Source organism: Python bivittatus, unplaced genomic scaffold, assembly GCF_059951505.1.
Source record: "Python bivittatus isolate LINGU-HERP-01145 unplaced genomic scaffold, Pbiv_v1 ctg000330_np1212, whole genome shotgun sequence".
In the NCBI taxonomy this organism is placed as follows: domain Eukaryota; kingdom Metazoa; phylum Chordata; class Lepidosauria; order Squamata; family Pythonidae; genus Python; species Python bivittatus.
In genome coordinates this window covers 3,442,768-3,470,586 of record NW_028277058.1, presented here as the reverse complement: position 1 = coordinate 3,470,586, position 27,819 = coordinate 3,442,768, and the positions used below count along the sequence as shown (strand labels likewise).

The 27,819-nt window shown below is 39.4% G+C and overlaps 2 long non-coding RNA genes across 3 annotated transcripts in view; one reads left to right on the top strand and one right to left on the bottom strand.

Moving 5' to 3' along the window:
- On the bottom strand, positions 1-26,402 carry LOC148215881 (uncharacterized). The gene is made up of 6 exons (XR_015796345.1): positions 25,826-26,402; positions 25,066-25,139; positions 9,217-9,274; positions 7,395-7,509; positions 4,880-5,010; positions 1-156 (listed from the first exon to the last, which is right to left on the bottom strand). It is a non-coding gene; the product is annotated as an uncharacterized LOC148215881 (long non-coding RNA).
- The window catches only part of LOC148215880 (uncharacterized), a 51,746-nt gene continuing 49,009 nt past the window's right edge, over positions 25,083-27,819 (top strand). Inside the window, exon 1 of one of the 2 annotated variants that reach the window (XR_015796343.1) lies at positions 25,083-25,199. This is a non-coding gene — a long non-coding RNA (uncharacterized LOC148215880). The remainder of the gene's footprint in view (positions 25,200-27,819) is intronic. The other variant, XR_015796344.1, reaches the window with a different exon arrangement.

Genomic DNA, 27,819 nt, shown 5'->3' with positions numbered 1-27,819 from the left:
TCTAAGTTGTTTCTTACCCTGAAGTGAAGAAGCTTCTCTCCTTAGTATGTGGCTGTTAAGGACAATTGAGCAAAGGATTCTGTTCCAATCTCCAGCCATTATGTGCTGAATTATAGGCAAGTTGAGCCAACGATGTTAGGTTTGCTCTCAACAAAGCTTTTAAGGAATTTAAGGAATATGAAAAAAGAGTCTTAAATTCTTGAAGTTGGAAGTGAAGGGTATATCCTGACTGAAGAAGCCACAGACTGCATCCACCTTCTTGTAAAATTCTCAAAGACTTGAAATAATGTCTCCTGCCCTAATAGTCCTCTTTCATGGTGAAGTTATTGAGGCAACAACATGGATGGTTTCATGTGATTTATAATCCTCTCTAGCTGAAATAGTAATGTCAACACTGAAGCCAAGTCAAATTCACTTTTAGATATGGAAGCTCATTGGATGAGTTTAGACCTGTGACTATTTTAGTCCAATTCACTTTATAGAATTATTGTGGTGGGAATAAACTTGGAGACAGGATTACTGTGTTCATCACCTTGAATACTACAAGGAGTTTTGAGATAATGAGTGAGACAAAAACTGTTGTAAAGTTCAGATAAACAGTCAAGGTTTTCAGGAAATCATACCATGACTAAAAGTCAAGACGTGGGGATACATGGGATTCAACTGTCACAGAAATTCATGACAAGTAAGGATTATTTTATAAGACATGATAGTGGAGATGTTCTCACGGGCTATACAGGTGAGACACCAGATACAGATTACTTGAGACTGCAGATGGAGATCAAAGTCTGTAAGGGCTAAATTGGGAATAATGACACTTGCCATTTTATACTGATGATACTGGACCCCAAACCAGAGGATGACCTCCCCCAGTGGTTTCACGTAGATGTTAAACACATGTGTTAAGGATGGGGATGGTAGGGAGGTTAATGATCATCTCAAGTTTTCCTTTTGTTTTGTTTTCCACTGTGGACAAGTAAGGCTGGCTGACATATTAGGAAACTAACCTACATAATTACCAGGTCTGTGCAACGCTTTGAAGTGTTGCTTCCCTTCAATTTGAACCATCCCTTTGAAGTTCTTTTTGAAACAATTAATCCCTCCTGCCCCGATTTCAAAAGGCAAAACAGTTTCATTACTTCTCTTCAAGGCCTTGTTCAATGAATCTAAGAATGGAGAAGACTCTTCCAGCTCTTCACATCAGCTGCTAGAAGTGCCCAAAATGCTTCAGAACATTTCTATGTGCTTTATTTTAATGACTTTATTTTAATGACTTCTGTCTCAGAGAAATTTTATTCCAAATTTCAGGATATTATTTATTTCAGAAAAAATAAATGCATCCATACATGTGAACCTTAAGAGCATAACACACATGAACAGACTAAATATGGTGGCATACAATAATGATATAATGAATGTATTAATGATATGTTGTATGTTATTAATGTAGTTAAGTATGTAATTGAATGTCTAGCTCTGAACTTTGGCTAATATGGACAAATATTTTAAGAATAAATAATGAAAATCTCTATATACCTTTCAGGAAAAAAAATGGAACAAAATAATACAATCTTGAAGGTGAAAGATATGAAGATGTTGAACTATGTACTCCAAATTTAAGAAGAAAACTATTTTGAAGTAAGTGTGGAGGCCATGTAATTTAGAAAGATCTTTAAAGCCCTCCCCATAGACAAATAATGTCCCTAGGTTGTGCTAAATATTTATGTTTCATGAAGAGATTGGTCTATTAAATGATTTATCATTAAGGTTGCTTCATCTCTTGAGTTATAGATCAGTGACCACTTTATATGGAATTTGTCCAAATAGTCATTTATCAAATAGTATCTTCTGACCACTTCATTAAGTGCCAAGTTGCTAGAACAACTTTATCAAATAACTGTGACTGAGAACATGGATGGTGAATGATAATGGTCAATGAGACAGTACCCCCCCCCAATGGACCTCACCAAATTATTACAAATGAGTTACTATTTGGCAAGTGTTCACTGGCATCCATCTGCTGTTGTTTTCTTTTATTTGTTAGTTTACTATAACAGATATGCCCTAATGTTTTAACAACAGATTGATATTTTATATAATGCTTAACTGGGTAAATATTATCCAATACAAAGAAGAATGTTACTGGCACAAGAAATTTGGGGCAAAATAGGACCTGAGTAACTCTACCTTCTTTCCATCCCCAGCTAACACTTTCCATTTTTCCCAATCAATAGGCTTACTCCCTGTTTGTTCTTCTTATTCCAAAAAACATTTCTTGTTATTATGAACATCTCACATAAGCTTCAGCTGCTCCCAGTTCTAAAGGTCTATAACTAGAGGTTGTTAGGATCAAAGAGAATAAGAACTTCCAGGAACAGCAAATAATGGATAGAGATGAAGAAGAATTGAGCTGTTGCTGCTGTAGACAAAGTTTAGACAGCTTTGAGTCATTGAAGGGAATTAGAATTGGGAACCTCTGGGCAAGGGAGCAGGTTGTCCCAAGGAGCAAAGAAGCAGAAAATGAAATTCAGGAATTAGAAAGGGTTGTAGAGAAAAATAGAAAGAAGAGGTGCTGCATATTCTGCCTTGAGCTTCTGAAAGACAGGACATTAATCTAATAAATAAATACATATGTCCTGGTGCTGCATGCAAGAAAGATGCCTGGGGTAAACAAGGAGGAGCACAGATGAAGTTTAGCTTGGAGTTACAATATGGTTAGGAAAAATCAGTGAGATAGTCTAAAACAGACATTCTAAAGAGATAAGGGATAAAAACCAAAATTGAGGCAGTCTTCTCTTGGCAGTCAGGCAGGCAGGCAGGCAGGACAGGCTTGTAAGGTAAAAGGAAGAACACACAGGTTTTTCTCACTGCAACACTCTGCCCAGAATTTCACTCTTTACAGCTAGCAGGGAAGAGAAGCAACTTGGTGGGCACAAAGGAATCAGGAATATTGATTGGTAAGGCTCAGCTAATGGAGAGAAAGAGGCTGACAAGCTTTTGCAACAAGGACATTGCCCAGTGAATTTGCTGGAGGAAGATCAAGACTTGGAGCCAGGAGGAGGTAAAGGCTGAATTAGAGGAACCAGGATGCAGGATGGAGGAGACTCATCTCAGAACCAAGCAGAGGAGAGTAAGAAAAACTGCTATATGGCCTAATAGTTGGTTTGGGCATTTTGCAAGGGAGAGGGGAATGTTGGTTTGTTTATGTATGTGCTGTGCCTTTGAAATGTACTCCACCTTTACGGAGACTGTTCTATCTGATGTGTATATATTTGCGTGAAAAAGGAAGGATGGCTACTTTCTGAGTAAGCCCTCCCTGCCAGATTCCCAAAGAGTCCTATAGTTCAGTGTCATTTAAAATTATTTTTGTATGTCTATGATGTTATTTATATATTCAAATGGTTGCTGTTTCTCTAATGCAAGTTGTAAAGCTGTTGTTTATAATTAGAAGTTTGACAGTTTTCTTCTTGGATTCCCCTGGAAGAGGGAGTGAACACAGACCCTCCACCCTTCTGGTTGAATACTTGTCAGTAGATTTGTCTAAAGTAATGGGAAAAGAGTTGGGGAGATCTCCCTCAGAGTATCTCGAGGGAGCCAACTTCTCAATCTCAGGACAGTTTCTCTATTAAAATGGTAGCCAAACTTACCCAATTGAAAACCATCTATTCTAAAGTCTAAGATCTAGGTTTAATTTTCTTTCACATCACTCACTGAATCCAAAATAATAATAATAATAATAATAATAATAACAACAACAACAACAACAACTTTCTCTCAAGGTTTCTTTCATTTCCATTTTATCAGTTTTTCCTTGCTTGTCAGTTTTACATCCATGCTATGAACCCCTGTTCCTTCATCATATTCTAGAGAAAAAGTTCTCAGTGAATCAAATCCATAATTTATTAGATAACCCATTTTGAATTGGGTTGTATTTCTACTAGATGTCAGAATAGTTGAAGCCCCTCTTTTTTATTTTACCTTTCCTCTGTGAATGTTTAGCCATCTGATTCAGGAAATAATATTTTATATCTTTCAGTTGGCTTAAGGAACTGTAGTACATTACCATAATAGTATCATTTTTTCTTCTTCTGTCCTTTTTTACTGAGATCCAGAGGCACATCTGCCCCAGAGGTGCATTTGGCCCCCACACTCCTGGCCTTCTGTAAGGCTTTGAAGACCTGGTTCTGCCACCTGGCCTGGGGAGGGAATACCTCAAGCATGGGGATGGCTAGCCCCATAGAGGCCTTCTGCCTTCAGTCTCAGATTTTTTCATCCTCTTGGACTCTCTCCTTTTTAGTAATGTTTTTAATTAAGGTTTTATGTATTTATATATTTTATGTTTTTAATGTTTGTTGTGAATCACCCAGAGTTCCCCCATTGGGGGGGGGATGGGCGGTTGAAAAATTTAATAAATAAAATAAAATAAAATAAAGTGCTGTGATGACACAATGCAAACTCCACCCCTTTTGTACAGGCATGCAATATTATACAACAACATAAGCACCTCCCAGTAGCACAGCGCTACTCTCATCACTTGCCTCCCTTGGTTCCTCTCCCCATGGATGCCTCTGTCCAGATGCTATTGGGGTGTTTCAGTGTAACATTTTTTTCAGTAGTGACATGTAATGCCACCACCTCACTCTTGTTCTTAAGCCTTTCCTTTTCTCTTAAAAATGTGTACATTCCAATTGCTCTGCTCCAGTTACAGCTTGCGTATACGTAAGATTTTCCCATTCTTGTACTAAGATTTCAAGTTTATTAATCCATTTAAAATATTTATATGCCATTTGTCATGCAAAGCATTTTCCAGTTAAATAATAGGACATAAACTTTTTTTGGCTGAACTGTTGTCTCTGTGAGAAATTATCAAGTAGCCTACCTCTATTATCCTGAAGCTTCCTTTGTCACATGGTTTCTTGTTCATCATCATCATCATCAAACTTCTTTGCTTGTCTTTCTTTTCTTTTTAAGATTTTTTATTTGGTGGTCTATCAATCAGATTTGCAATGTCTAAGTCAAAACCAAAAGAGTGCCAAAAATACTTCTTTTAATCATTATGTCAGGATGTCTTTCAAGACCTGTCCTGGAGTAATCCATTAAATTCCATGAGGTTTACTTGTGTGTAGGAATGCATGCTTAATGTTTCTTAAAGGAACATCATACAAATTAAATCACTGACAATAGGTAACTGGTGACTGACTGACTGACTGACTGATTGATTGGTTAATTCCACCCAACTCTGTGTGGTGTACAAAAAGTTAAAAAGCAAACTGAAATAGAACTATTGGACTGTGATCTTTATAACCAAGGTCCAGAGTCAAGACAAACACTTCCAATTTGCCAAACCAACATCAGTCAACGAATCAAGTATCAGAGCTAATGAATGTTCCAAGTCCAAATGCCTGTGAGATCAGTCAAGTTTAGAGGTGCACATTAAGACATTTTCCATAAATGTACTGTAGATGCTGATCAGAAAGCTTGGAATTTTTATAAAATACAGCAGAACTTGTGCTAAAGCTTCATATAAAGGTCTGTTGTATCATTCTTCTATTTCAGTAATCATAAATAACATTAAAAAATAAATCATTGAAAGCATCTAAAAACTCTGCCAAATACATAAAAATGTATATATTTTCCTAAGGAGCTTACATCCCAATTTTGTGCAAAATAAAATCATAAACTTAAAACTGGAGGAAGATAGGCCAGAAAGTAATTAGACAAAGACTGGCTGTAACTGATGAGGAAAGAGAGAAAAGGGACATCATGAATTAAGGAAACATATACAGAAAAAAGAGCCATAATTAATCAGTACAACAACAACAAAAATGTCTGAAGATATGAACCAAATAGAATAATACATGCCTTGATTCACAAACAAAAACTAGAATGGTTCTTCCTAACCAGGCACTTTCTAAATTTCTTGGACTACTGTCAGCCATGTGAGTTGGCCAGACAAGAAGTACAACCAGGAGTACTAGCATTATCTTTATTGCAAGGTTACATTAACAGAATCTTACAAGACTGAAAGTATTCTTCCCCTACTTTCCTTTTACCCTCCAGAAAACTAGGAAGAATCCCTTCTGAAACATTTCCCATACCATCCCCCCACCCCCATTCTCTGGGCTGAGATATCTTTTACATGCCAGTTTTTCCAATCTGCAGCTCTTCCTTCTGTTTCTCAAGGTCATTCCCAAATACCATTACAATTACCTCTCCCCCTGAGAAAAATCAAAGATTATGAGAGTGAAAGTCTACAAACATCTGGATATCTTGTTTTGTTGTTCAGCAGAACTTTATCTGAGCCTTGGCTTACTTATGGGCAAGCATAATTAAATACAGTGCCACTACTGACTAAATATTGTATAGTATTGTAACACAGGTAATTGCTTTCTGATTGTATTATTCAGTCTCTGAATGCCCTGCAGTGCTATAGGGACAGAGAATGAAAATCACATCAAAGATCATTCTGCTGAATCTATATTTCAACAGTTCTGGGAATTGCACTTATGGGAAATCTGAACTGTACAAACTGCAAAACAGTGGGGTACTTGAGATCTATACATTGCTTTTAATAGAAACATTTACTAAGCAGTTGATCTTTCTCTGAAATCAGCCTGCATATATTTATCACTATATCCCATATTTTTGTGCTTGAAAAATAAATAAGAGAACTATGGGTTCAGCATATTCACAGACATTCACAAATAAATGTTCTATTACAGTTGGTAGGAATAAAAATGACTCCTAGAAATGGATGCAATAATTTGGATGCCCACTAAGATGGCAGCAATGATTTAGAGTTGTGTGTATCTCTTTGCTGCCATCTATCAGTTGTCTAGATTTTTGCAGGCCAGATCTGGTAGACTTACAAAAAGCCAGTGCTGAGCATTACCTCAGAAATTCTGAATTTCTGAATTCTTGATTCAGGGAGTCCTGTCTTTTGTGACAATAGATACAATCCATCAAGCCAACAATTCACAGGTAACTTCAATTGATTTTAATGGCTTGCATAGAAGAATAGCAATTTATTGTAAGGCCTTGGTCTCTTGAATTTAAAAACAAAGGTTTTCATTATGAAAGTGATTTACTTCATAATCTATGCCAAAATTGACCTTTTACTAAAATATAGAGTCGTTTCACGTGATGGGTGGTGACAAATTTGATGAAAGAAAGAAAGAAAGAAAGAAAGAAAGAAAGAAAGAAAGAAAGAAAGAAAGAAAGAAAGAAAGAAAGAAAATAAAAGTCAGACAAATGGCCCCTTCAAATACATCTTGATGAAAACTTGTCAAGAGTTCAAGTTTTAAAGAAAGTCCCAGCTTTACCTGACACTCTGACTATTCCTTTATTTCCTAATAATTTAACAGTTTTCCATTGTGAAAATAGGTAGTGCTTACTTTAACTTAAAGAAGAACATCCTCAGGAGGATATCATCTGGTCCAAAAGCCCTTCCAACATACACACTCTGTTACTCTGTGATTCATTCTAGGTGCGTGGTCCAGAGCTTTGGCCCTGTTGTGGTAGAGATTGACACACACTTTAGTATGAACTTGAACAGCACTGCTCTGGTTGCTTGTTCTTTGACAAAGTATATTATTAATTGTACTGCTTTATGGGATGCTGCATATGTATACCAGAATGATCTTCTTTCTGTTCTTGGAATCACTCATGAAAGAGTTGGCTCCTGTAGACATAGGCAATAATCCCAAAGCCTCCTTAAATTTTTTGCCCAAGGACATCCAGCTTTTTTATTCTGAAAAATCAGCTCAGTATATTTAGAAGAGGCCTGGAGTTCTAGAGCTCTGTGGGTGTGGGTGTGTTTTGGGGGGAGGGGATAAATAAGTATATCCAACCCTAAATACTTTTCTATTTTATTTATTTTTTTCATCAACAATAGTAAACAATTGTGTGTGTGTGTGTGTATTTAAAGGTTATATTAAGTTAGTTGTTGGATGAGGAAAGTGTCCATTAATATCTGCACAGCCTTTACTGCCTAAATGATTTCTAAAAAAGTATGAAGCATGAACACATTTATGTAAGAGTATTTAGAAGATCAGATCATTGTGATTCCTGTGCAGTTAGACCCAACTTCTCTAACCTGGACATTGCAAGAGTTGGTTAGCAGACTGATAAAGATTCTAGAGATTATGCAAATAGTTAGCTGTAAATTTCCCCACTATCAAGGACCCACTTCCTTGCTGTAACTTAGGAAGACTGTTAAAAAGAAGAGCAGAAAGCCTCCATGGAGATATTTGGTTATAAATTGAAAATAGTTTAGTTATTACAATTCTTGCAACCCCATTTCTTTCATCTTAATAAATCTTGCTAAAGAGAACTCTGTGAGAATCTTGATTGGAAAAGAATTGCTCTTGATTTTAGTCAGTTCTTAAAAAGTCTGATAGGCATTTTCTAAATCTGTGGATTCCAGTTCCCAGAATTCTTACATTAGCTGGGAAATTATAATTTAGTGCCTCAAACTTTGGGGAGGGAGGATGTCCACATTGGGGAAAACTGAGTTATCCAGCACAAATCTTAAATGCTAACAAAATAATGTACTTTTTTCTCTAGAGGGCAATCACATTTTTACAAAATAAGGAAGTCTGTTGTTCGTGGACTTGCTTCTATTCTTGGTCTTGCAATCAAGAGGCTGGTGAATCCACTCCTGTCTTTCAAAGGGGTACATACAGGCAGTAACATCCCTTTAGTTATATCTGTAAATGTTATTTTAAATATATATATTGCACATATATTTCAATTTTCCTCAAATTTTGGTTTCTTCCTCAAAAGAAATCCCTCAAAGCAAGGGGGGGCAGCCCTTTTTCCTCTTTTCTCCATATTTTCTAAAAAAATTAAACACCCTTTTCTCTGACATATGGTGGGCTGCTTTTCCTCATCAAAATCTTCTGTGCAAATTTAATCCAATTAGGGAAAATGAAGTGAGGGAATCCCTTTTTTTCATGAAAGAATTATTCATGAAAATTCAGCGTAGCTTTAATTTACATGCAATTATATTCACTTAGGGTGGGGACTTCAATTAGTTAGTCTTTGAAGTGAAAAGGAGCCCACATTTAATTTACTGTCATTTGGTTAGGTGATAAAGATTAGCCAATTGATCGACGTTGCAAATGAAATTCATGGATGAAATGTATTCTTTCATTTGTTTCACACAATCATTACAGATTAATTAAACCAGACAAGGCTCTAATTAGTGACTCTTACCTGCAGTTCTTTCCATCCAGCTGGAAAATGTAGACCAGGCCAAGATAGAGGTTTTTGGCTAAACAGAAACAGGGACGTTTGTACTGTTCTGTAACCATGGATGCAAATAATGTAGAACATTTACACTCTGCCTGTTTACAACAATAATTGCTGTGGACCCAGCTTTGGTAGTGCATTAAAAAAAAAAAAAAAAAGACCAACCAATCAATTTCAAACTTGTAAAGCATGTTTAAAAAACAACAGAAAAATGTAGAGAAATGTTTAAAAATAGAAGTGGGAGCAAATTATTCACTTGATAGAGAGAGGTGTTGTTTTACAAGAAAACCAAATCTCCTGATAGTGCCAAAAGGATTTTTTACAAACTGGTGAATAGCGCTAAGTCTTTATTAGAGAGCAGTGATTCAGTGCTCCTTAATTACTTTTTCCTTTCAAGTATTCCTAAATATTGGGGCAGGAGGGAAACAGCCCACCAGAGACATACGTATTTGCCACAGATACTCCCCAACCATTACTTCTATGCCTGCTTTTCATTCATGTAGCCTATTGGGATTTATTGAATGGTAGGATTTTGTTGGCTTTCTGAATGTAGTGGAGATTGATTCAATAGCTAATTATAATGCCCTCTGAAAGAAACATTTACTGTAAATAACCTGGTCTTAATCCGCAGATGCTCCCATGCCGAAACAGAACAAAACTACCAAAAGAAAAAACAGCTGTGATAGGTTAGTCAAATGCAAAAGAGGAAGAACCATAGCTGAAAGGGGGTTCAGGTGATGATTTCCTTGTACATATTATTTTCCGTCGATGCAATTGCAGCTATTGCAATCTCTAGTAATAATAAGTGAGCTATCTGAGTTATTAGCAAAAAGCAACTGGATTTAAAAGTATCTGAAATTATGTTATATTCTTATGGCATACATATGAGATAAAATCATAAGGGAATAAAGGTGATTGATTATTAATTATTTTATGAGGATTTATCAATCCCTACATTGATATTGGCTATCATTAGTAGCATGTTCTTTCTAGCCTTTCTTCCCAATAAAATGTCATACAAATGAGCAATAATAGAACTATTAGATGATGATGATGGTGATGATGATGATGATACCACCATAAATACAAATTCTTTGCAGGTTAGTGACAAAGATAGCACAGGTGTTTATTTTTATAATTAAAATGCTCTGATTTCATAATTCTATTTAGTAATGAATTGTGGTAAAGATGAGCATTTTAATGCACTGTTTAATGTATTTGAAAGAAAAACCATCACATTTCCCTAAATACCTTTTGTTGTTCTGCCTCATTTACATTCTCAAGTCTGGTTTTTATGTTTTGCTTTGCTTTGTTTTTAGGAAACACAACTGATGATTTATGTGAAATGAAAAAGGAATGTTCAGAATTGTAACTGTGAAAGCAGTAGCTTGCAACTTTTATTGAAGTGTGCATGTGGTGTGTAGGGTGTTTAGGGGTATAGAAGGACTTTGTCACAGCTTTTAGTGGAAGCTGATTTTTTTTTTTAACTTTACTTTCATTTACATTCCAAGCATAAATATATCCAAATGTAAATCTACCCTACAACAGAAAGTAAAACTGAGCAGATTTATGTATTGATCTAAGTATTTCAAAGGTTGGAGCAATTAGATTTTCAATCACTAGAGAACAAGTCAGGAATTGAAACTTAAGAGTAGTCAAGACCAGCAAGCCAGGGGTTAGAACTGAAACCAAGAGTAGAAGTGCAAGATCTCAGGTAGAACCTATTATCTATGCTGAGGTTCAGTAGAAAACCTTTCATGTAGTTTTCTATCCAGAAGGATCCAGTCATCAGTCTAAATGAGTAGAATTGTCTGTAGAGGTTGTCATTGTTGTTTTTAAATTTCTGATCAAGTTCTTATAATCATATCAGAGAAACAGAGAGCATGATTTATTGTGATATCAGAGATCAGTATTTCTTTTCTCATCAACCAGATTTCTGGTTTGGACCCAGTGGACACATTTAATCTGCTTCCTTCCACAATCAGGCATGAATCAGAGATGGACCAAAGCAATCAAGTACAAAAGGCATTATGTTTGTAATATGTGCAGGTGAACATCTTCATAGAATTTTATGAGAGGAGAAAGATTGTAAAATTATACAATAACCTCTCAGCTGATGTAAGTTTATATTATGCTCTGGCAAAAAGGAAAAGAATAGAATTAACAACATTATCCATCAAAGGGAATCTGACTACCCTGCATTCACATTCAAGCATTGGAGGTTGAAGAATACTCCCACTGGGTTTTGTATTCACAAGATGGAATCACAGAAAATTAAGGCACAGATAAGACCCTATATCTGAGGGATCTAAGAATCCAATGAATGAGATCTGTTCATCAAAGTTTGAGATCCAATTGCTACATGTTTTAATTGTTAACTTTTTAGCTTTTAGCAAGGAAAAATAAAGAGTTAACTTTATATTAAAATGCTGAAGTCTGCTTTTTCAAAGATTAGCTGCAGAATTCCCCTGTCTCTTTTTGTCTTTATAAATTACTTCCCACTTCGGGAGATGTAACAATCTTGTGAGAGATAACCAAAATAAAATTTTATTTTAAAAAAAATAAAGCTTTGCTGCATGAAGCTTGATTTACAAAAATACACGTGGTGCTCTTAGCAGAGTACAATATGTCAGTGGTCCACTATAAATAATTATCTTCGGAAAGAGATGGATTTCAAATTACATATTAGCTCCCAACAAATTAATATGGAAAAAGAAATGTTGAACTAAGTCTGAAATTCCTGACTTGGGGAAAGAAATAAGATTAAGAGAGAACAAGGCTTCTAACACACACCAACAAAATAATTTTTAATACAATGTCCAGCTAGAACAGTTGTCTGCTCCTGAAAAGTAATTTGAATCCCAAATAAATATTCTCTGTGTAAGGTTTACCCCATTCGTCTCAGATAAACTCTTGTGACACGTTTGTTCAGCAAAGAAGTTTACTCAAGCGTAATGTAAGTAAGTACAGACAAAGCCAGGGTTGGCTTGGCACATCTTACAATTTTTCAAACTTTACAAGTTTCCCCGTTCCCGCACTTTTCCCCATTGCTTGGTTACAGAGTACCTGCAGAAATCCCCCCTCACCCAAATGGCAGATTTAGTCTTTTGTGTTCTTGATTGCCGTCTATGGGTTGTGCGGTTGTTGTCTTTGTTGGGTTTTCCTGTTGCGCGTAAAGCCAGGAGTTCTCAATCACGCGCTGATTGCTTCTTTGTCTGCAGCGCTGGAGGGCAGCCGGCGCTGATACAAAGTATCTGCTTTTGAGTTAAGTGTCGCCACCTGGCTGTAATCAGTTCGCGTTTTTCACTTCTTCTTTTCCTCGGCTAGCGCCTGGGCGGTGAAATTGACTAGGCGTGGCTGAGCAGCGCCGTGCCGGCTGAATCTGACACTCTATTTCTTTCTCCCTGGACTTCTTGGTCCCTGTTCTTGGAGATCATGAGAGCTGTTGGGGAGATAGTACATTCCACTTGTCTTCTCAGCACAGGTACAGGAACATATTCCATTTTCTTCTGTCTAAGAGGAAATCTCCTGGGCATACAGTATGTAATATAGTCCATGTCTAAGAGAAAATGTGCATTGAAACTCAGATGCTATCTGGCATTTAAACTGACAGGGAAGCTGCAGTATTGTGAATGGTACCTGGCCATTCACAACAGCGGCCTCCTAAAATTCAGTAAAGGAGCCAATAGACTGTTAAAGAAAGAATATTCAGAAAGAGTTAGAAAAGTTGATCTCAGTAAGAAGAGCAGCCATTTTACTGCTAAAAAAAATTGGCCTTCCAAAATAGTTGAGTTAATTAGCTAATTTTCATTAACATTAATTATCCTAATAGAAATTTAGGCATGGGATGTGTGTGTGTGTGTGTGTGTGTGTGCATGTTCTTCTAGAACCCTGGCTATTTGAGGTTTAGTTTCCCAAAATAATAATTCTAATTTCATATTTAGAAACATGCATCACAATATTTCAGAACTAAGATAAAAGCACGATTCTTTGCATGGCATAAAAAGAATCCTTTTGAATATTCACTATTGCAAAGTGAAAATTGATCTTTAACTCAGGCAACATAGCTCCCATAGCACTCCCCACTGAGAAGTCCCTCAGCCTAATTCAGAGACTTTGATTATTTCTTATGAAATATATTTAAAACTCTTTTGTTACCTTCTGAGTGACAACTAGAGTTTTATGTGGAAACAGATTTCATTTGCCACTTGACTATGAATATCTCCATTGAGTTATTCTGGTATCTCTATGACACATGATTTTTATATAGTGCTTCTCATGGAGAAGGCTAGAAAAATCTAATAGGAGTCTGGGTGAATTGTTTTCTCCAACTTGGATAGGTACACCACTTTTCTCAAGCAAAACATGGTAATTTCTAAAAACATACTTGTGTAGGTATATGGAAAAATATACCACTCATGGCATGTGAAAATGGAAACTACTATAATGAGAAATTCATCTGACAAATCACATTAACTAGTTGAATCTATCTATCCATCCATCCATCCATCCATCCATCCATCCATCCATCCATCCCCTCTCACTCCTATGGGTGGTATGTGTCTTCCTCATTCTTGGGTCCTCTATCAGAGGCCTGGGAGTTTGAGGGTTCTGCACAGTTTCTGAGCTGTTCCTAGCACTGCACTCTGATGTTGTTCCTGGGGTCTGTTGGAGCCATTCTTTCAGCTTAGAAGTCACAGCCCCAAGTGCTCCTACCACCACTGGGACCACTTTGGCCATACTTTCCATATCCTCTCTAGTTCCTCCTTCAGGCCCTGGTACTTCTTCAGCTTCTCATACTCTTTCTTTCCTGATGTTTGTAAGAGTTGCCCCATTTATCGCCAAATAAAGACTCTGTGAGACGCAGGCTCCTACGAAGGTAATTTACTCAGGTGTAATGCAGGTAATGCAAACAAAGCCAGGGTTGGCTTGGCACAGATTACATAGCATTTTATAGGTTCCCCATTCCCGCACTTTGCAAGTCCCGCCTGTAGACCGCCCCTGCCTGCCTCTCGCCCCCAGTTCTCCCCGCCTCAGTCCGATGGCAGGTTCAGCCAGGGTCCTTTGTGTTCAGCTGTCTTCCTTGCGTGGCAGGTCCCATGAGGCTGACTCACGATTGCGCTTGATAGGAGGTTGAGCGCAGCTTAAACTGCAGGGCTCTTTGTTCCTATTGTCGGCTGCTTGCTTGCGGTGGCTGGGGGAAGTCCCACTTACTATACGGTAATTAAATTAAATCCTGCCGTGGGCCGATTGCCACTACCTGTCAGCAGTTTACTTGCAGTTAGTGCTTCCTCTTTCACTCGCCTGCGCCTGAGGCAAGGAAGCTGACCAGGGGCGTTTGAACTTATCTAGGTGGAGTGGCAGCTAGCTTGAATGGCGTGCGCTGAGCCAGGCTGAACCTGACAATGTTGCTGTCACTTGGTATCATCTATCACTACCACTGTCTTCTGGTCCTTGTCTACTACAATGTCTGGTTGATTGGCCAGTACCTGCCTGTCCATCTGGATCTGGAAGTCCCACAGGATTTTAGCCCTGTTATTCTCCACAGGGATCTTCTCTTCTTTGGAATCTCCCATCTGAACTTGGAAAGGTCTAGCCCATACACTGTGTAGATGTTCCTAAATACAATGCCAGCTACTTGGTTGGGCAGTTCAGGGTATGCTGTTCCTGCCTGCATCTTACACCCTGCCACTATCTGTTGGACTGTCTCTAAGGCCTCTCTGCACAGTTTGCACCTTGGGTCTTGTCTAGTGTGCTAGACCCCTGCTTCTATGGATCTGGTGCTTAGTGCCTGTTCTTATGCTGCTATGATCAGTGCCTCAGTGCTGTCTTAGTCCAGCCCTTTCCAGCCACTGGTAGGATTTCCTAATGTCAGCCACCTCAGCTATCTGTTGATAGTACATCCCATACAGGGGCTTGTCTGGCCATGGTACTTCCTCTGCTTGAACTTCTTCCCATGTCTCTGCTGCTTCAGCAGCTCATCTTTGGGTGCCATCTTATTGGATGCTCTGTGTTTTGTCCAGGACAGTGGCTTTGACACTTACCAGACCCCACCTGGCTAGTATACAGTCTCTAGGTGTTGGAAACCTCTGTACATTGTGAATAGCTTCCAGGTCTTCACACTGACAGCCTCCATGTCCTCCTTTGGCCAGCTCATTATACTGGCACGGTATCTGGTGACTGGCAGGGTGTATGTATTATGGATCTTGTTCTTCCCACTGAGCTGGCTCTTCAGGACCTGTCTCATCCTTTGGTGATACTGTCCTGGGTCAGTCCCTTCCTCAGGACTCCAGTGAGAAGTCAGCAGATGAGCTGTCCCTGTTGGAGTCTCAGGAGGCTGAGGAAGAAGTGGCAACAGAAGCACTTCAGCCTTGCAGCTCATCCCCAGCTCTCAGCCAGCATCCAGCTGAATTTACTCAAGCCCTCAGCTCTCCAGAATCACCTGTGGGAAGATGCAGGCATCGGCTGAGGGCTGAGTTAAAGGAAAGGTGATGTAGTGCTAGGCTTATGGCACACAGACATCTGACACAGGACTCTGAGTCTTTCCAGGATGCATCTGACAGTCTGCCAGCTGAAGACAAACATGAGGAAGACAGAGAGCCGGTTATGGATGCAAACTCGTGCATTCCTGAGCTGAACTGCTGACACTCTGAACCTGACTCCTTGGCTTCTTAACCCTTAGACTGGACTCCGACTTTCTGACCTCTGCATTCCTGACCCATGGCTTATATTTGGACTATGCTCTTTGGACGTCAAATCACAGCAGCTTCTGGCCTTGCAGCTGCTGTAATCTGATCCCTGGCCAAGTCAGCACAGATTGCATCTACCTTCATACACACAGAGAAAGGCAAAACTCCCTGCTTATCTCTGAAGAATGGCTGACCTTGCTGCTGCAGCTTTAGCAGAATTAACTGCTCAGAACCAGGTACTAATAGCACAGGTACAGCAACTATCAACTACTGTTGCTCAGTTACAACAACAAGTAGCAGTGGCTCCACCAGCTGCCTCAGTACCTAGAAGGTGCCCTGTTAGTCCTCCAAACAAATATGGGGGCAACCCAGAGGATTTTCCTGCATTCCTGGGACAATGCACACTCTATATGAAGGTGAGAGAAAGAGACTTTCCTAATGACCAGACCAAGGTCTGTTTCATTTTAAGCCTGTTGAAAGACAGCTGCCAAGTGGGCCATCCCCTTCCTGGTGGTTGATTCTCCTTTGCTGAATAACTACACAGTGTTTCTGGCTCAGTTCAGAGCTGCCTTTGCAGAGAATCAAACACTAGCCCAGGCCAATCTCCAGATCAGGCAGCTACAGCAAGGCAAGGGGTCTGTAGCAGACTACACCTCAGAGTTCTGGCTTCTTGCACAAGATCTGGATTGGAACAAGGATGCCATGAGGGACCAGTACCTGGAAGGACTTTCTGAAGATATCCTGGATGAAGTAGCTAGGGTGGAGCACCCTACAACATTGGAAGAGACCATCCAACTCTGTCTGTGGATAGACGGCCACTTAGGGGCCCGACGCCGGGCCCGACTGCGAGCTCATGTTCAAGGGCCAGGGCACACCTGGCTTCTTGTTCCTCCATGCAGCTGGGTCTATGAAGACCCTAACCCTGACATTCCAAAACCCATGCAGATGGGGGCTGCAGGTTTTCGACTTTCCAAGGAGGAAAACGAAGGATGTCGCCATGCCTACCCTGCTGTGGTAGACCAGGTCATTATGCTAGTACCTGTCCTGAAAAGCGGAAAATTCTGGCAAACTTCAAGCCCCAGGTCAGTGCAGGCCTAGCTACCTGGGGCGTGCCACAGTCTCCAATAGGTCTACCAGTAGCAGACCATAACACCTGCTAGTGCCAGTCAAGGTGCAGCTTCGTAAGGGGCAATGGCTCCTGGCACATGCCCTAGTGGACTCAGGGGTGTCCCGGTCCTACATGGATGCTGGTTTTACTGCCCAACACCAGATTCTGCTCCTCCACAAGAAGGTGCAAATTCCAGTTGAGGCCATTGATGGACGACTCCTATGGTCTGGTCCCGTCATAAAGGAGACAATGCTTATGACCATGTGTATATACCGCCATCAGGAACGTTAGAATTACTCAATACATGATTACTGCAGCAAGACCTCTTTATGCACAATTTTGGAAAACCCAGACACTACCAACAATACAAGAATGGTTGTTAAAACTGATGGAAATGGCAGAAAATGATAAACTGACTTGCTTATTAAAAGAAAACTCAAATAACTGTTACCTTAAAGAATGGAAACCATTGATGGACTATTTGCAAAATGCAGGTGAGGTGAAGCTTACATGGGGATATGACGATTAGATTATAAATGTAATGGGATATGTTTTGACAAAGAATTACTCCTATTTAATGTATTAAAAACTAGCACTTATGATAGTCTTACTATTGCTAAGAACAGAGATAGATTGGAAGTTATCTATTTTTCATATCTTTTTTCTTCTTCTTTTACTTTATCTCACTTTTTCTTTTCCTTTTCTTTATAATTTGTATTTTCAATTTTCTTTTTCATTTCTAACTTTTAACTTTCTAACTTTAAAATTTCAATAAAATATTATTAAAAAAAAAAAAGGAACACATATACCTGGACATCACCCAGATACCCCGCTTTCCATTGGTGTTGGGTATGGACTGGTTGGAAAGACATAACCAGCTAATTAATTGGTCCCAACAGGAGCTGAAATTCCGAGAACCCTGCCCCCACCAAGTCTCCAAGATGGTCCTGGTTGCTACAAGCTCTGAGGTGACATCTGAACTCCCTCTGGAATATCAGGACTACCAGGACGTCTCAAGGAGAAAGGGGCAGATTGGCTTCCACCCTATAGACCCTATGACTGCGGCATTACCCTGAAGCCAGACACACCCCTGCCCGTGGGCCAGCTGTACTCATTGTCAGAGCCAGAACAGGAAGCTCTATGTGACTTCTTGGAAAAAAACTTGAAGCATGGCTTCATCCGACCTTCCATGTCCCCAGCCTCTACCCCGGTGCTCTTCATGAAAAAGAAAAGTGGTGAGTTGCAACTCTGTAATGATTACAGGGCCTTGAACAAAATCACCATTTGAGACCAGTACCCTCTGCCTTTGATCCCTGAATTACTAGACCAGGTGCACAAAGCACAGATGTTCACTAAGCTGGATCTGCGTGAGGCCTACAACTTAATCTGTATCAAAGAAGGAGAAGAGTGGAAAATGGCCTTTGGTACCCAGTATGGGCAGTTTGAATACTTAGTAATGTCATTCGGGCTATGCAATGCTCCAGCAGTGTTCCAGAGGCTCATCAATGACGTATTCCGTGACCTCTTGGACCGGTTTGTAGTCATCTATCTCGATGACATCCTGATTTATTCCCAAGACCCAGCACATCATGCTGAATATGTGCACACTATTCTGCAACAGCTACATGACCACTGTTTGTATGTCAAGCTAGAAAAATGTGAATTTCATGCCAGGTCCATTGATTTCTTAGGGCATCTCATTACATCAGAGGGCATCGCCATGGACCCTGCCTAAGTGGAAACCGTGCTCCAGTGGCAAGCACCACGTAGCCGAAAGGATCTCCAGTGGTTCCTCGGGTTCGCAAACTACTATCGTCAATTCATTGCAGGGTATGCTGCTTTGAACATTCCATTAATTCGGCTGTTGCAGACCCCAAGAGCCTTTCCATTGGTCTCCAGAGGCTCAACAAGCATTCCAAAGACTAAAAACCTTGTTTGCCACAGAAACAGCAAACAGCATCCTAACCCTCAACTTCCTTTTGTAGTGGAAGCAGATGCCTCCAGCTATGCCATCAGGGTTATCCTGTCTTAGCAAGTCACCCCCACTGCTCCATTACGTCCCTGCTCATATTACTCTCGCCAATTGACCCCCGCTGAGCAAAACTACACCATCTGGGAGTGGGAGCTTTTGGCTATTAAGACAGCTTTTGAAGTCTGGAGGCACTATCTCGAAGGAGCAAGACATCCAGTTATAGTTTGAACAGACCACAGGAACGTAGAACACTTACAAACAGCACGATGTCTCAACCAAAGAGTAATATGGTGGTCTCTGTTCTTTAACCATTTTGATTTCCGGATCCAATACATCCCCAGCACTCAGAACAAACAAGCCGATGCCTTGTCCCGAAAGCCAGAATGCACAGTACCTACAGCCACAGTACTGGCACCTGAGGTGTTTGCTGCAGACACCAATCATCCAGCATTCCGTGATCAACTCCGGGAACAATAGTCATGTGATCCTTGGATCCACAGCGAACTGCACCACTTATAACAGTCCCCTATGATGGCTCCATCAGACTATGATGTGCATGAGGGTCTCTTGACCTATCGAGGGTGACTGTGTGTTCCTGCTCGTCCCCTGAGGGGAGAACTCCTACACTTGTGCCATGATGCCCACCCTGCAGGGCATTTTGGATGATACAAGACCCTGCATTTACTCACATGAGAATTTTGGTGGCCCCGAATCTAAGCCGATGTGGCCCGGTATGTAAGCACCTGCGACGTCTGCCACAGAGCCAAAAACCAGCCAGGCAAACCAGGAGGTTTATTACAGCCTCTGCCAACACCTCCACATCCCTGGTACACAGTGTCAATGGACTTCATCGCCGATCTACCTAAATCTGGCCCATACACCAGTATCTTGGTGGTGGTAGACCTGTTTGGTAAAATGAGTCATTTCACCCCTTGCATCAGACTTCCTACTGCTCAAAAGACGGGCCAGCTGTATCTGCAACATGTATTTAGACTCCACAGTCTCCCAGAACAGGTCATAACCGATCGAGGGACTCAGTTCTCTTCCCACTTCTGGAAGGCGTTACACACCCTCTTGGGGACTGCAATACATCTGTCATCTTCACACCACCCCCAAACGAATGGACAAACAGAGGGTCCACGCTGTCCTGGAACAATACCTCCGCTGCTATATCAGTCATCAGCAGGATGACTGGGCAACTCTTTTGCCCTTGGCTGAGTTTGCATACAATAACTCGGTACATGCTATTACTGTGTTTTTTGCACTGTATTTGGGAGTACACCTTGGATAGGTCTTTGGAGAACAGGGTATTTATCTTCTTGGCCTCTGCCTCTCTAGTGTATCTCCTTAGCCTGGCACCCAGTGCTGTGAGCCTTTGTTTAGCAATCTCTAGGGCTTCAGATAGAGTCAGGCCCATGTATTTTTTCAGTAGCTGAGTCTTATCCTTAATCTCCACACTCTTTTGTAGTTCTACCAATTGACTAATTTCTCTCTGAGTTGTCTTGATTTTAGCCTCCAACCTCATTTTCCAGGGGGTGGGGGTGGGGTTATGTACTGCTGTTCTTCTTGATCATGTAGCCAAGCAACTCCAGGATTACAGCAGATTATGCCTATATGTTTCACAGAGATACTTTTAAATTAGCTGCATAGTCTGAGAAGGAAAAAGAAATCATGAACAGAATTTTTCTGCTTTGTCTAATTTCTGAGGCCTTGGGTTAAATGTACTGTATTACAAACTCCATTTTGGTTCTCTAAGAGTCCATAAAAATAAATATTATTAGCATGTGCTTCCTTTCAGCCAAAGCTTTGACAGCACAAGCACATATACAAAATAACTGTACGGATATATAAATATATTTCTTTAATCACTCTAAAACATATAAAATTAGATTTGAAATTTAATCTACCATAAGAGCACTGCACACGTTTGGCCTCTTTGAATCAAATGAGTTCCAGAGAGAATTGTTTTCTGGGTTTGTAGCAAATGTATTGTTATGATTATTAGCCTGTATTTCTGTCCAGAGGGCACTCAAGGAAGCTAACAATACTAAAAAAGAAAAAGAAAAAACAGAAAAGAAACAATTAAAATCTGATAAAAGCAATCAATATTAACTAACCTGCTAGTGATGAAAGCATTCTAATTCATCAAAGGTTTTATCAATTCCTTCCAGAGAAGCAAGCAGTTGTTAAGTAGTAGAAAAGTGATGTTCCAGGAATAATGGAGGCTTCTTTGGTTTCAAGAGTCCCTTACTTAATCAGATTCTAAATGATACACTAAATTGTTCTTTAATGTAAGGGAAACACTGGTTAATCTGTATAGATGGCTAAGTACTATAGGCATTGACAAATGCATCCCAAGGTCAACATCAGAAAGATGGACTTATCAATAATCCTGGGCAAGGTGGCCCAAGGAAGACAAACTTCTGAAAACTACTGAAGTCATCATGAAAATCTCACATATTTCCGCAGTAGCCCTTTTTATTAAACGTTTGTTCCTCATGCCTACCCAAAAATTCAATTCAGTGGTCCTTCTGTAAAGCCCCACGTTACTGGCCACGTCTAAGGTTGAGCCAGAATTCCATAAATTCTGACCATCATCATCATCATCATCATCATCATCATCATCATCATCTCAGTTTATGTAGCTGCCTATATCTCAATCACAATTCTCAGCCATGAACCTAAGATTAAAACCCAACAGAGACCTGCTTTAGAGTCTTCCACCCAGAGATATAGTTTATTTTACTGCCCCATAGAAAGAGAGACCCCTAGGCAAAACTAATGTTTCTACAGTAAGTTCCTTTTTCATATTTATGTTTGGTGTATCAGTTCTTAACTGCACAGAAGGCTGCCTGAAATGTTACATTCCACAAAGAGAGCTCTAGGGAAAAGACAAACACTGAGACAATTGCTAACATGCAGTTTAGAGCTGGGTATTGCCAGACCATCCCTCTTCTGCCCAATAGCTCATGTGTTCCCCCTCTCTTGTTCTGTCTTTATAAATTACTTATTTTGAAGAACTAGTATATGTGATACATTTGCCAAGTTACCATGTCATTCTTAAGGATTCTTTACATATTTAAACTTTGGAATTGGCTACTATGAGATGTGGTACTGGCTACCAGCTTGGCTGGCTTCAAAAAAGAGTTGGACCAATTCATGGAAGTCATGAAAACTGATGGCTATTAGCCTAGTTGGCAGTATGACTATTTCTGAAACCCCTGTGTTGGTAGACTAGTGGGCTTCCTTGTCCAATTGGCTGGCCACTGTGAGAACAGACTGTTGGACTAGGGGGCCAGGAGTTTAATTCAGCAGAGCATGGCTTATGTTCTTATGTTCTTATCCTTTAACATGTGCATCAGAATATGTTTGAATCCTATTTCTGGAGGAGAATTATTATCATCATCATCAATTGCATTTATGTCCCTCTGCACTCAGATACACACTCTTAGTGGCTATTAGAATAGTGTGTGTGTGTGTGTGTGTGTGTATGTATAAAATATACTTATTTTATTTTGCTACATTTAAAGGCTGCCCAATTCCAAACTACTGTGGGCAGCTTACAATTTTAAAAGTAAGAACAATCAGATAAGCGGAAAAAAGAATCAAGTACATATGGAACAAAAGTGTACAATGTATAGCAAAAAAACAACCAGATCCACATAGCTCACGCTGGTACATTCTGGACCAGTTGCTGCTTTTGTGTAGTTTTCATTTTTTTTTTTATCCGTTCAATCATTACCGATTCTCAGAGATCACTTGGACAAGTCCCTGCAGTTTTCTTGGCAAGGTTTTTTGGTAATTTTCATAGGCAGACCCATTTGGAACACATTGCAATAGTCCCTCACAAGCTAAGCAAGATGTGAATGTAAGGAGAGCCTCTTGGCCCAGGAATGGGTGGAACTGCCACACAAATTGGATTTGTGCAAAGGTCTTCCTGGCCACAGCTACTCTGTGCACCTCAAGCAGAAGCTGAAATTCCAGTAAGACTGTCAGCTTGCACACTAGTTCTGAATGGAAAAATGTTCCCCCATTCAGGACCAAGGATGGAAAGACCATGCACTGGGTGGTCCAAGCATCTACCACCACTCAGTCTTGCTACGGTTGAGCCTGAACCTGTTCTTCCCCATCCAGACTTAGTGCCTCGGGCACTAAGAGAAGACCTTGACAACATCACTTGGCTGGCCAGGTCAAGATATATAACTGTTAGCCCTACTAGATGGATCAAACTAGGAAATCAGCTCCACAGGAAGACTAAAACTCCTTTTATTGACTAAAGTAAGAAAATCTTGCAAGTTTGATTGTGCTGTATCTTCAGTGAATCAGGGAGGCATCCCTGATTTGGAGGTATCCAAATGTTATATTGCTGTTCTGTACTTAGCTTCAGGCTGTTTTGCCTAGATAACAGTTCCTGCATATCTTCATCAAGGTTATCTTTGTTACTCTCTACAATAATTGAATATAATCCACATACTAATATCTGCCTCTGAACCAGTGAATGACCTTCCCCATCACCCTCATGTAGACTCCACCTTTCACTGGTGTTTAGGAAAAGGAGATGGCAAGACTACGAATGCCATCTTCCTTGTCCCAACCTTATTCTCTGTGGCCTGTATATCTCTGTTGCATTGCATCTCACTGTGTCAATCTGCTTCTTCTGCCTCTGCTAAGCGACAATCTTAACATAACCAAGCACTGCCCTGTAGATGCCAAGCTTTGCTAATATGTCCTTGCTGAAACCAGGGTTAAGTGTGTCCTTTCCAGAAGGAGACAAATTTTCCAGCTAGCCATGCTGACCCTAATGGCACCACACAAATTCAGTAACCAGTCAGCAAATCTACACTTCCCAAGGACAAGTCAGTAGGCATTTTTCAGTGTCATGCCAGCAAGCAGTCCAGAAAAGCAAGTAGAAAACTAACAGCTTACTTTTCAAACAGTTTGTATTTTTAAGTTATAGTTTGACAATGTCTTCATTGGTTCAGCACAACTTCTCTATAAGTTCTTTGCTGGACAATTTGGAAGTTGCTATGCTGTCCTTTCTACCTCTTTGTATTTTAATCTTTTAAAAGGTACAGGATAATATTTTGGAAAAATATATTGTGGGGAAACTCTTGAAGCTATCTAGCTGAATTGGCAGGATTAATGTCCCTTAAAGAAAAAATAGCTCTATTATTTTCATCCCATTCAAAGAGGATAAGGGAGGAGGAGGAGGAGGAGGAGGAGGAGGAGGAGGAGGAGGAGGAGGAGGAGGAGGAGGAGGAGGTTTTGATGCTTCTCCATTATAGCCAATTGTTTAGATCAGATCTTCAGTCTTGAAACTATTTGAACTGAATCAATTTTCTTTCAAATCTTAACCTGCAAACTTGAATCAGATCATACCATTTCAGATATCAGCCAAATCATGGCTGGCTTTCATAGGCTTTTGGCCACAATACTTTAGATTCAGGACAATGTATCTCTGCTAATGATTATAAAAAGACCTGGTTTGTCATTGGCAGAAGCAGGATGCTGGAATAGTTATTTTTCTTCTGACACAGATGAATTCATTGTATGTTCATTCCTTTATCTTTCATTAACCTTAATAGTATATCCAAGAACCATAACTGTCATACACATGGTTTTCTGTTAGAATGCCTGAGCAATGATTAGTTAGAACTTTTGCCCAAATGAAACTTTGATATTAATTTTGAGATTCCAAATTGTGTGAAATATATATGTGTATGTACACACACACACACACACACACAAATAAATACATGCTAAGCAACATGTTGTAAGTCAATACTGGTTATCCTTGCAATACTGGACAAGATTAATAAATCCTAGGATTAGAACTGCCAACATGTATTTTTAAAAAGTCCCATGACTAGGAACTTTTGAAGGACCACAAAGAACACTGAGATTCTGTTATTCAGGTATTCTGTTGGATTCCACACACTCATATCTGTGTTCTGGAAATCATAGTAACTTGTTTCTTAATATGAATCATCTCCATGGTGAACTTGAATAAGGATTCATTTAAAAAAAAAAAAAAAGATTCTAACCTTTGTGCATTAGGACACAGAAGGCAGAGGAAGCAGTGTTTCACAGTCAGGTCTCAGCAAAATGCCAAAGGAATCTGCTGAAATACAATCCAGCTTTAAAAAGTTATTTATATTTCAATTACATAAAGGTCAAGGTAAGGATTTATTTTTATATCTTGACAGTAACTTTCTAATTAGAGCTGATGAGTCTGAGAGAAATAGTTGATTAGCAAAATTGCTTCTTTATTAAATTGTTTTCCAAAGTTGTCAAGCACAAAGTAGGAGAGCAGAATGGTGAATAACCTAATGAGTCTCATGTTTGTGGCTCTAACTACCAAAGTCAAACAAGAGGGGGAAACAAACACATTTGATATTTGGGGACTTGCAGAATGAGAATTTGTCAAAGTCTGACATTCAATTATTTGTGCTTGTATTTTTTATGAGTCAATTATTTCTCAGGCTACCCTCTTGCTCTTCCTGTCTTCTTCCTCCTAGAAACATACCTTTAAAACAACAAAAGATTAAATGCTATGATAGATTTGCAAAACTGTGGTGATGCTCAGTTAATAAGAAGGGGAAAATTCTAAAATGCACTGTTGGGTGGCATCTATATTAAACTAAAACTGAACCAAATGCAAAAATGACAGAGGTAAGAGCAAATTTGAGAAGGGGGGAAAACATCAAATCATTTTCTGGTTTGGGAGGTCAGTGACAGAAATAAAGTACTTGGACTTTCTGGTGGTAGGGGCTTATCAGAAAAATTAGATCCTGACATACATACCCATCGTAAGATGAGAGCTTCTGGCTATCCTCGACAAGTGTGTGGCATTATTGGGTGATTTGATCAAGGAAGTCCTAACTCCACTTAGCCTAAAATAAATCTATTAATCAGGGTTTGATAGTGTGTTCATTGTGACTGCTAGTCCAGGCCTAATTTAATGTACTCCTTTAATCTGCGAAGCATTAAACAGATTGGGGAGTTATTAGTTGGAGAAACATTTTCTTCTCATATCTACCTACCTAGATCTTAAAGATCATGACCTCACCAGGTTCTCCTATAGGTGCTTTCACCTGAAGAAGTAAGTATTTGTCTCTAAGAGAGAGGGTCTTTTCTGTTGGGCCTTCTGGAATTCATGGAATACCATCCATAAAAAAGATGTCCTGAAACTTGGTATATGGTCTGTTTGATGCCAGATTAAAACTTTCCTCTTCCAGATATTGCTTGGTGTTTTTCAATACTTTTTGAATTATTTCTGCCAGCTTGCTCCTTTTTTGTTGTTGTTATATTTCTTTTTTCTTTCTTTCTTTCTTTCTTTCTTTCTTTCTTTCTTTCTTTCTTTCTTTCTTTCTTTCTTTCTTTTTTTTCTTTCTTTTTTTTTGTCTTTTGTCTTTTGTCTTTTGTCTTTTGTCTTTTGTCTTTTCCTTTTTCCTTTTTCCTTTTTCCTTTTTCCTTTCTTTCTTTCTTTCTTTCTTTCTTTCTTTCTTTCTTTCTTTCTTTCTTTCTTTCTTTCTTTCTTTTACTGCAAGTTTGCTTTTTGGATCTGTGGAGGTTAAAGTTGAGAAAGATAGTGATATACTTTCTGTAGGATTCCTGCAGTCAAAAGAGCAGGCCAAAAGGATTGGGGACATCAGAAATATCCTATAACTCCACAGAAATTACTCTCCCTGCCCTAAATAATATGATTGATACAAATGGTACAATATGTACATTTATTGCAGTCCAAGACCATCTCAACTACTATTGAAATGAAGAATGTGTGAAATCCACAAATACGTTTTGTGTGCTTGTGAAAATCCATGAGATTCATTCACTGTTGGTATGCCAATAATTCTTGGCTTCAGTTTATGTTTTGGCACCAGAATTTGTTACTATTTCTTGAGATCCTAATAAAAAATAGAAGAGATTTCAAGAGATTTCCCTGGACTAAGCTGCACTGGATCCACTGGACTTAACTTCTGAATAAACTTGCTTAGACTGTGTTGTTAGGAGTTCTGAAGGAGCAAATGCATTCCATTTGAATGTATGTCTTTTTTTCTTTATGTCAATCTACAAGAGTTAGCAATGACAAGAGAGAGAGAGATGTTTACATAGGGATTCAGGAAACAAAGCAAAAAAAGCCCAAATCTCTGCTCACATAATCTCTACAATACATAAACTAATCCCTGGCAACCCATTTTGGCCAGAGTTATATTCTTTACATCTATACATAATGGATCTACCCAATGAAGGTCTGAAGATCAGAGCCAGTGTCTCCTCTTCGAAGGACTTTTGCACCTTACTGAAGATGCAAAAGTCAGATGGACAGAATATCAGGCACAGACATCAGGAACAAGGGTCCATGGCCATCCATTCTCAACCACAATGGCACCAAAATGATAAAACATGCATGATGGTTTCATAATACAAGCTTTGCCCTTTTGCACTTGTATCATGATGTCCCACAGAAGTATGTAAAGGGTGTAGTTTGCATTCTGTTTGGGGAAAAAGCAAACGGATACATATATAAAACAGGCATATCAACTCTGGGTTGTACATGGCTGCAATTGGCTGCTTAATCTTCTCTTGTAGGAAACACAGTGAGAGGCTTCCTATGTTGCTTAAAATTTGATCAAGCAACAGAATCTTATTTTTCCTTTGGTCCTGACTTGCTCTTCAATGCAGGTTTATTCTTTGATTTTGCTTCTTCAATTCTCAGCCAGTTCTAACTACTATTTTTGTCCCTGTTTCTGCATTTCATCATACTGCTGCACAAGACCTAGGTACACAGGTATTTC